Here is a 12,017-nt window from a genome sequence, read left to right as displayed (position 1 = left end):
GGTAGGTAGCCCATTTATCGAGAAAGGTTAAAGATCTAAGATGGCGGAGCATTAACGCTTAACTCGGGGGAAACAGCCAAGAGCATCTTATACTTTAAATGTATAATGTGTAAGTAAAAAGATTACAGCGCCCTTTTTTCCTCAGTTTGTCAACCGCTTTTTTTATAATCAATTTAAAAATAGAAATGAGATGTGATGAGATACATCACTATTTCGTCTACACAAAGTGTATGTTGAATATGTATATATAACTCGTCAAATTTTACATATTAAATTAAAGATTTATGTTATGCCGCAGCAGATGGCGTTTTAGTTACTTCAAACTAAATAGATACATCGTCACAAGAGCTCTTAATGCTTTAATAACTCGGATGTAGAATTAATTAATCGACTGAATCAACTAATTAATGAGAAAACACCTCGGTTGTGATCTCAAGAGATGACAGGTTAAAGTAATGACGAAGAAATTATTGTGGTATAACCAAGAAACTTACAATTAAATAATTTCAATGTTCTTTGAATTTGAATATATTAAATTTATATGAGATGGCTTATTATTGAATACATTTATTTGTCGTGAAATCATTGTCTTATTAATTTATGTCAAAAATGTTCAGCAGACAGATAAATATTTATTAAATTACTGTTATATCATACTTAGATAATGACTATTGCTACGAGAGTAACCTCAGCCTTCAATACGGTTTTATGACATTTGATTCTATATAATAATTTATATCACATTATTATTGAATTTACTTTATTATATTTAATTACAATTATTATTGTAATTAATTGATCAATAATTTGTAAAACTATAATTAATATTATTTTATATGGCATAGCATTTAATACTGGCATGTAACAATATTTCTTATTTTAAATATTATTGAGCTGTCATTATAAAACAATTGGACTATAGCGGGGGCATTCTAGAAAAAGATAGAGACATTGAAGCATCATTGTAAAACGATAATATTATTTTGGCCATCCCGAAATACTGAAATTACACTATACAAAATGACGTTATAATTTTGTACTAAATAAAAAATATGATATACATCAGTATTAAAAAAGAATGATGTGATAATTACGATCATGTCGATTGGCAAATTCTAGATGCAATTCCGCATTAAATCACAATTCCGAAACACACACAAATTAAACATAATATAAAATAAACAGATTTTGCATAATGATTAAGCTCCGAAATATTCAAATTGAAATTACACTATAATCCCTTTATACTTGGTATTTATACCGTCGAATGGAAAATTGACTTTAAAATGGCTTTAATAACGATTTCACCATTTCAAATTAAGCATTAATCCAAATTATTTGTAATAAATGTATATGGTACTGTATAATGTTATTAGTCATGTAGTTTTCGGTATAGTAAGAATTAGATTCATAGCTCAACCAAGCGTATCGTAACCGCCTTCTATTAACTAATAAACAGCGTTAATGGTGGTAGGCAACTAACCTACCAGCACGATGCAAGGTTGACGTCAAATAGACATATGGTACTTATATTATTTTAGTGATTATTTTTGTTTTACGTTACGTAAATTTAATCTTCTAATAAGATTTAAATTAGAAAGTAATTTGTATTGCTTAATCTAATTTCACAAATAAATTAAACTTTCACAAACTACTTTGCTACTTATGAAAAGTAATAAATAAATATTAAGCTCAAAGATTGCTGGATCGTGATTAAGCAGGTGAAAAACAAAATTATTTCGAAGATATGCAATACATATGCACCGGTTCACTTGTTCTTTATAGCTGAAACATACATATATCAAATACAAATTATTGCTGTTTCGGAATAATGTATTTGATGTGTTAGTGCCTAGCAAGACTGGTTTACGCAAAGTCCTTTTTACTATGTAAGATTTTGCTTCGAGTCAAGTAAATGTTATCGTTTAAGTATTTGTAAAAAATAATAAGAAAGCCGAAAGATAAAAATAAATATAAATGTAGTTTCAAACATTACATATCTAATAATGAAAAAATAATATTTATAAATATGTCGAATCACAAAAAAAATATTTTTTTATCTTACAAGCTGGCAACGTCAGTATGACGTAGAAGAACACGTGACTTCCAAAGAGTTGATGGAATACCGAAAAAAGAAATATTATCAAAGTGAACGACTAAACTTATATTTCGAATATCATCATGCCTGATAACGAATTGATGCCTAACTCCTCATTAAAGGTGCTTAAAAGCAACACAGGTGAAGCCGCGGTAGTAAAATAATAAGATTAAATAATCAAGGTAAACGTAAAAAACTGTAGAATTTGAGAAAGGTTATTTTGTTGGAATTCTAATGGATTCTAATTGTTGTTATAGGCATTGTTTTTATAAGAAATAGGAATCGACGATGAAATAGATAAATAAATAAAACTGTTCTTTGATTACTCTATTCAATACAAATAAATACACTTTAAAATTTAATCAGACTCTCAATTCTTAAGAGAGCTTTTTATACCTTCAGATATAGAAATAGACACCTATTTAAAAATATTTAAATTTCAAAAAAGAAGATTTATAGCCAGTACATGTATATTGAAATCGGTTTTAATTATTTAAGATTAACTGATTAGAATTTACATCTGGAGGTCTTGGGATTAAGCCTGGCTTGTCTTACAAAAAATATGGAGATTTTTTTGTTCAGAAATTTTTAATAATGGTTTGGAGGCTGAAAGTTGAGAATGTTTACTTCCGCGCCTCGAAACGCACTTAAAATCATTGAGCGTGCACTTGAACTATTTATGATTACGTAGCGCCATTGTATCGGATATTAACACTAAGGAAATAGAAACTGTAATTCTGTAGGAGGATACATTTGTTCAGTATAATATATCCCAACCACGAGGCACATGCTTATCCAAAGTCATTCAAGAAGACATCATCATAATCATTTTTTTTTATTAATATCATTTTCTCTCTCATAAACTATTTATTTTACAAATAATTTCTTCTACGAAAAATATGATAATAGAAATATTTACCATAAATTAGGTTATAAATTGTTAGTTATAACATGGAAAGCAGTTGAAACAAATCCTGGGCTAATTATGCAAATTTTATGGGACAGATTTGGCTTAGAGTCAAGTACATTATATCTCTGTACTACACTTGTAGTCTGAACATAGCTTAATCCTAATTAATTGTGAAAAATGATTTACAATGCTACCAATTTTTATAGCAGAAATTTGTGCATATTTGTTACTTTAATTTTGAGAAAATGAAGTAAATCTCTTATTTTAGTTAATTGAAGCTTAATAAATCTTGTGGTATTTAAGATTTTTTAAAGTTTTTAAATTAAAATCAATCGTGATATTCTTTTATATAATTTAATAATGTAATGAAAAAATGCTGAAGTTTTAAATTCATACAACCATTAGGCTACCGTGACGTTTTTCCAGGTAATTGCTAAAATTTGATATCCGATTGAAATTCCCTATTTTAATATACCTAATTATAGATTAAAGTTACAATATTGTATGTGTATACATACTATTTTTGTTTACTGGTTCAACTCATCATGGCACCATACTACGATACTCTGAGCTCGACCTCGGGACAATATAAGTTATAGAGTTTAATTTAGTTAAGAACTGCTCAGTAGTGGCCTGAAATAGGCAATTACGGTAGTAGCAGCGCGTAAATCCGTTAGATCTATGAGTAATCTCTCACTCGTCCTATCTCTAAAAAGAGCTCAGAAGTCACGCTATATGAGTGAGTATGATCTGTGATATCACTAATTACTTTTGTTGAGTAAATGTAGGATTACAGGAATAATATAAGATATTATATTGTAGCTAACAGTTATTGTAAGGGCTTATTTATCTTTTATTTTATTTGTTTTCTATTTATTAGTATTGAAGCTTTAACATAAGTAAAAATGTTTATGGTAAGGTAAGAACTGCACTGCAGCTGCAGAAACATTGTGGACCTAAGACCTACTACTTACCTACTCTTAGAAGAAGATTTGAGACAACCACCACGTTGTTCCGACGCGGGTTAGTGGATAAACGTGATCGATGGTGTGGCATCTGCCTCATTTTTTTAAATCCTTCAGCATCTAGTCTTGGGTTTGGACTCTGAATTGTTGGTTAAAATTTACGTCTTGTACATAAAAATATACATATAATAAAATACATAAAAAGTCAAGTTAATTAATTTAATTAAAGTTTATGTAAAACATGTAATAAGATATATATTTATTTGTTTAATGGTGCATATTTTCATTGTTTTAAAATATATTACAGATACTTCTTGGAACTAAATATAATCTTGGATAAGAAACCTACTAAGTTTGGGCCTGACAGTCAAAGCCAGTAGCATTTTCCCACCATCCTTCATTCCCCAAAATCATTCATAATTAGTAGCACCCTTTAAATGTTCCACTTCTGGGCGAAGGTTTCATCTTCTTTGAGGAGTAGTTATGAAGTATATTCTACCACTGATTTAACTGGTGACTGTTTTTCGTCACTTCTGCTGGAATTTGGATTGAATTGCACTTGTGAAAAAAATAGTTTTTATTAGACACATGCTCATGCATGCACACAATATTTTCCTTCACCACTGAGCACCAGATGAATTACAAGCGCCAATAAGGCTTCTGAAAATTAAGTGCATGACTTGACTTTTGATCTCGTAACCATCGGTTAAGATGCATACAAACCCAATGGGGTAACATTGGCTCATTTATAAATTAGTAAGTCTTATGAAGTACTACTACTACACATTTTAATTGGCATTTTACTGTTCTAAAGAGACTGTGTTTGTTAAACGTTTGTGTGTGTTTAAATTTAATAGGTACTTTAGATTTATGACAAAGATATATAAAACATGTAAAATAAAGTTACTTTGTTCGCTTACTGCACTTTTAATGCAATTGCCAATTGCACTTGTAACATATACCGAATCAACTGCAAATTTGTTAACGGTATGTATGTACTATGCAAATAAGATAAAACTTAATTATTGGTAAAATTATACTGTTTAACCCATTAATTGAGTTCATTACGCAGTTTAACTACCCGATATTGCAGTGGTCCCTGATGGCTGCTGCTCGAATGGTTGAAAATTCGTAATATCACAACAAAAAAAAAAAAACAAAAGAAAATAACACGATAACATACGCTTACAATGGCTATTTACTTTTTGCTATGCAACTTATTTTTATATTCATAGATGTTTTAATACCAGTAAATAAAGTCGTTTTTAATATTATTAAATATATTGAAACTAAATTATTGTGTTATTCGGGTAAAAAAAGTAATATTTTTACGTATTTTCTTTACGACGACGTTTCTAATTTTTGATATAAGCAGATTTTTTAAAGTATTGTCAGCATTGATGTGTCAAAATATACCTATATGATTTCGAGTGAATTTCGAGAAAGTAAAATAAGAAGTACAATATTCTAAGGTAAGTTATAGATATTTCTACGTATGACTTCGTCTACGGCAGCTACGGTGACAGCTACGGCACTGAATTATATACAGCTTTAACTACATATACAGCTTTAACATTACTATAAATATGAAGAAAATTCCAAAGTCAGTTTCATAGTATTCTATGTAATGACGCAAAAATTTGGAATTTACTTAATTTCCAGTTATTAGATAGAAGAAATACTGTTTTAGCAGAAGCAAAACAGCTTCAAAATATAGCTTAAAGTTACTAACATAAACTAGCCTAGCAGTACTTATGTCTGTAAGAGAAATTTAATTTTACTGTGGGATCATTAAATTCAATAGTATTTATGTTTTTCTAGTAGAAAACAACAGCATTTTGTGTCTTCTCCTCCGAATCATAAATTTGCTCAATGAATGATATACAAATGATTACCATATTATGTAACTTTGACAGTCAGACAAATTATTATTATCATTGAAAAAGTAAAACAATTTTTATCGTATGATTTACTACAATTTATTTGGCATGTTTTGTTTATGTTTATAAAACCAAACAAGTTTTAGTTATCACAAAGAACGCTGTTTTTCTTATCTTAAATTAAAACAGGTTTAGTTCATAGCTGAATACAGAATGCAAAATAATTTGTTGAATACAATAGCAAAGATAACACCAATACGTTTTATTAAAACGTATTCTACATATACTAGCTGTGTATTGTAAATATTCAACATATTGCCTCTTACATACAAACTTAAGTTTTATCTGTTTATATTAGTATCAATTTAGTTTTAATAATTCCGTTAAGGTAGGTTCGGAATAAATATTTTATGAGAGCTGGAAATGAACTCAATAAATAGCTATTGTGATGTCCTTTAATTGTTTTTCGGGATTATAAATAAAACCACCAAATTATCAGTAAGTAGATACAAAACTCAAAAGAATGTTTTCCCTGAAAAATGAAAAAAAATGAAGATCGAAGTGCTAGTGAGGCGCCACAGTTGATTTGTGCACTATACTATATTATATGTCACAGTTACTCTTTTATAATATTTGAAATACAAAACTATTATAGTTATCACATCATTAATCTATTCAACCATATTTTTTTGGTTAAGGTGTCCAGCGCTGAATTCCTGTCAGCACTGCATGCATCACATATTGCTGTTGGCTCTCTTCCGGAAAATTACCACGCATACAAGTAAAAATGTAGTTGAATTTAATGTTGTGTATTAAAAGTTATTTGAAATAAAATAATTTCAAGAAAATCCACAAATAACTCTTTTATTTCATGAGCCAAGTTGTCAATGTCATAAAAATATTTTATTTCTCGTCCGACCCGAGAGAAACTTTACCATATTTTTATTTCACAGCCTGTCAACCCTTCTCTACTATTTAGATTAAATAGTCTCTGCTTATTAGGAATCTTACGTCTTTGTTTTAAAGAGTTATTATTTTAAGTCCATTTCAAATTATTCGCGAAACAAATACAATTAAGCGTGTATTTTTATGTCTCACAAAAAGTAATTATATTAATAACATCTATTACATTCTATCTACTACCTTCTTTAAAAACACCGACGAAAAGAAAAGGTCATAAGAATGAAAATTCTTTAGGTTAGGCTTTAAGCTTTAAAATCTCTTATATATATTTCTTATTAGTCCGAAAAATGACAAAAGTGCCTAAAATTTATGACCCATTCAGTACACAAAGAGCTGTCTTTTGTTGAAAGTACTAGAAATGAAGAATAGAGAGTACATTTATTTGCATAAAGTACTTGCATTCTGATTCCTGTGCGAACTTTAAATGACCCGTAGAATTCTTTATTTTTTTTATATGAATAATTTTTTTCTTTCGTAAAGTGGATTTATTTTCGAATTAAAATATTACAACGGACCTGCAACTTTTTCGTTGTTTATAGTCTGAGAGTATAATACAAATTTTGCTTTTTTTGTGAAGGAACACAACTCATTTGACGTATACGCAGACGTAAAAAAGCCGCTTTATGGTTATGATCGTTTTAGCTACTGCCCTATATCGTTCCACGTGCTTCATTTGTTTTTTTCATTTCATAATCTAATAACTCAGTAAGTACAGTCATATCTTTAATTATTATTAGAGATTCAAGAGTAACGATGTTCTTTAATATGTATTTTTTTTATTTATATGGGAAACCAACGTGACATACAAAGTATTTAATTATTTACAAACATCAAGTATTAACTCGGGCTAACTCATGTAATAATAAAAAAAGAAACAAACAAAAAAGACTACAGGGCCGATTAAAGAAGAAAATTACAAAAAGATAATAAATACATAGAAATAGTATTTTTCAACTCTGTACTATTTAAATTAAATACAAAAAGAAGATGAAGAATAACAGTTCTGCTTATATGCTGTACCAATAAGTGCAAAAATGTATTCCGTTTTCCTTTAATGTATATCGTATCGTACACCAATATTTTCAATCAAATTATATAAAAAAACCTTATGATATAAATATTTATTAAAAAAGATATCATTTTACATAATCAATTTATTGTTTTAACTGTCTCGTTTTAACAAAGATGTGTAAATAATCTTGCAAATGCTTCAAGGTAGCAGCGTCCTAAGCAAATATTTGAAAATAATTTAAATAATGCGAATGTATTGCTGACGCTAAGCCGTATCTAAGACCCGAAGGGTGGAAAAATAAATATACACCTTCCTCTATTCTCGGTAATACAAATTGAATTAATTTAATTTGTAATTACTTAAGGCTACTTTTTACGAAACCAAAATTTTCTTTTATGAGTAAGCTCTTTTGAATCGTCTTGTACATATTAGAATTAAAAGGAAATCTTCACCGATTCAGAAATACGTTTATACCGAGAAACACAGCCAAGAAAGTCAGTAGTTACTATTTTCCCCCATTTAAATTATAGATTATATCTCTACAGTAGAGTCAAATCAATAAATACGAAGTCTACGATTGTTTTCGTTTATGTTGTGTACCTATATATGTGTGTGTTGTGATTGAAATTGTTTTAGTCCATGCAACTACATACAACTTAAAATTATTTGGAAAGACCATGTATTCTATATGTCTATTTTTAATTTATAAATCAATGCAGATAATTACTTAGTTACAAAAAATCGTTATTCTGAATCAGTTTGATTTGATTTGATTAATCAATAAGTTGCTTACTTTAAGTGTAAATGTGATTAATTTACAGTTTATTTAAATAACTCCAAACTAATTTCATCATACGTTCTATAATTTTATTAACATATTATTATTTTTTTTAGTGTATTCATGTTCGTAATATTGGAAATTAATGGCTGAGACTGAAAAACCAGAATCACATCGTCTTGATTTAACTATTTAAGATAATACGAGTATATATACCTATGTATGTGATAATTACACTAATGATTGCATCCGGTGCAATCAATTCATTCCTTTGTTGTAAGCCTTTTGTTAAAGCCAATTTAAGTTTGAATAACATTACCGAATCTATTATCGCTTAAAATAATTTCATATGAAAGGAATTTTGGGATGAATTTTGTTTGCAATGAATGTGATTCCTTAATCAAATCCACCTGGTCTAGCTGTAGTGCAAGAGGTTGGCTTAAAGTAGCTGTCAACATTTCACTTTAGTGACAATTATATTTCATTTAAATGATTTGAAAGAGTTGATGAAGTCAGTCCAACCTCTTTAAACACGGCGACGACCTTGAGTGAGTCTAGCTAACTACGTAGGATATGTTCTTTCTACGTAGGTGTACTCCGTATTACTTCTCTCTCATAATCTGAAGGAACGGCAATTCTGATATGATACTTCCAACTAAGACTTCTTGTGGAGCAAGTCTGGCATCCACCGATGCCCCAAGACATATCGCCTAAAATTTCAAGCCAGACCGTACGTTAAAGGCTTTGTCTAGGCTTACTAGAAATTAACAGCAACACCTGCCTTACTGCTATAACAAGTAATTCAGATTCACATTCAAAAAAAATCAGTAATATATAAATAATCGCAGCTAATTCACCAGCTATAATAAACCGTAGAACCAAAATATAAACTCAATAAACACAAAAAAATGATTGCGAAATAGAATTATAATTGTTTTGAAATGTTTTGTTTACTTGAGATTTAAAGATTTCATGCGTAATATTCTTATTCGTCTTGATATTCAAAGCTATTATTTATTGCTTCATGCCAACACAATATTCAGTATAGTGTAATAGTAGTAATATGGTCATTTTAAGGGTAGTTTGATAAGAACGTTGCCACTAAAATATTACTTTTATATAATATTTTTTTACAAAAGCCTTTAATTAGTCAGGACATAAATGTTCTATTTATAAATTTTTTGCTTATCATATTTCATGTGAATTGATTTGTCTATTGAAAAACGAAATCAGCTTAAATTAGCGAAGACATATAAAACAGGTACACATGGCGTGGGACTTTAATATATTTATAGAAAATTCAAATAAAAATATATTCCCTTAATCTGAAACCTTATTAGCATCTATTGATTAATAAATTTCACCATAGAACCAAAAAGTTTATAATTAAAAAAGAGAAAAAGTATGTATTTCACATCATTAGGTCCATAAATATCAGAGTACGATATGTACTAACCACAATAACAATAATAAATTTCCTTTGTTCTTCATTTATATTATAATTTACTTATATTATCTTACATCTATAATTCTATATTAATATTATAAATACGTAAACATATTTGTTTGTATGAAGAGTTAAACTTCGGAATTAATCGTTCAAGATGCTGATACGAAATATATAAAATAAAATAAAGTAAAGTAACAGCCTGCACATTTCCCACTGCTGAGAAAAGGCCTCCTCTTGGTTGGTGGAATGCACATGTGGCAGAATTTCGATAAAATTAGACACACGCAGGTTTCCTTACGATGTTTTCCTTCACCGCCGAGCACGAGATGAATTATAAACACCAATTAAACACATATATATAGTGGTGCTTGCCTGGGTTTGAACCCACAATCATCGGTTAAGTTGCACGCGTTCTAACCACTGGGCCATCTCAGCTCGATATAAAAAATAATATTTCATTAAAATAGAAATGAGAATATAAATTTATTTTGATAATGAACACTAAAAGCCAAGTACTCATTGGCACGAACTTTAGCGACCTGCTGGGGTCATATTGTACGCTGTACTGTTCAAAGGCATGAAGTTTTATATTTGTTTTACGCAGCATGGAGTAAGTTTATTAGAAGACTTTTATATTATTTAGAGTTTTAAGACTCTGTTTTAACGCAACCTCTGCTATTAAGGGTCGCGTTAAATAGTTCTCAGTTGGCTTATTCACAATTTAAAATTTAAATTTAGAATTGTAGGTTTTAATAAATAAATCAACATAGATTTATCAAGGAATATGGTTTGTGTCTTACGACTTTTCAAAATTAATTATATGAGTAGGATATTCATACACACACCCTTATTTATTTATTTAATATAAATACAACAAGAAATTACAAGATAAAAATAATTCAATAAAAAATATTTATTAAAACTGTACTTTGAACATTTACTTAGTAGGCAAATACGAAGACAAGTTGCTATAAAGATATATCTCTAACCTAAAGAAAACATAATTCTTTATAAAATATTTTCTATTTTTGGAACATCTGCTTAAATCCACAGGAACAAAAGGCTTTCTATTTTATATAATATTTCAAATACAAAATACAGATGATTTTACCTCGTAATGTATGAAATTGTGGAACATAGGCGAAATAATTTTAATGTGTCATATCCACGGTTATATTTCTGTACAAAATAAATATACGTTATTTAGAGTTAGCGAGAATTTATCTCAAAATTTGATGGTTTGCTTCTAAAAATTCACACGTCGAGTTACGTTAATTTCCTTTTACTTTTAAATTAAAGTTTATAATTTACAAGAAACATTACATTCAAATTAGAGCTGATATGGCCGAGTGGTTAGAAGTCGTGCATCTTAACCGATGTTTACGGGTTCAACGCAAGCACCACTATATATAATTATATGTGCTTCATTTGTGTTTATAAATAATTCATCTCGGGCTCGGCGATGAAGGAAAACATCGTGAGGAAACCTGCATGTGTCTAAATTCATATAAATTGTGCCACATGTTCATTCCACCAAGCCGCATTGGAACAGCGTGGTGAAATATGTTTCAAACCCTCTCCTTAATGGAAGAGGAGGCCTTATCACAGTAGTGGAAATTTTACAGGGTGTTCATTTGCTTTTGCTTTACTACTACTATACTTACGACTATTTCATTTTTATAATCAGAAATCAAAGCATGAATTTATAACAGTTCCGCTCTAATTTATAGTAGATAGTTTTCTTTATTTATTTATTACTAATTATAAGATTCTAAATAACAAGGTTCGTTTTATTATTACAGTTACTAATATGTCAATATGTCCCAAACCCTCTCCTTAATGGTAGAGGGTTTTAGGCCTTAGCCCAGCAGTGGGAAATTTACATGCTGTTACTTTTTTTTTAATTTTACATTCAAATTACTATAAAAATAAATTTAAAATATGATATATGTCGAGAAAAG

The sequence above is a fragment of the Vanessa cardui genome, chromosome 13 (assembly GCF_905220365.1).
Source record: "Vanessa cardui chromosome 13, ilVanCard2.1, whole genome shotgun sequence".
In the NCBI taxonomy this organism is placed as follows: domain Eukaryota; kingdom Metazoa; phylum Arthropoda; class Insecta; order Lepidoptera; family Nymphalidae; genus Vanessa; species Vanessa cardui.
The sequence above is the reverse complement of the archived record's forward strand: the minus strand, read 5'-3'. Positions refer to the sequence as shown.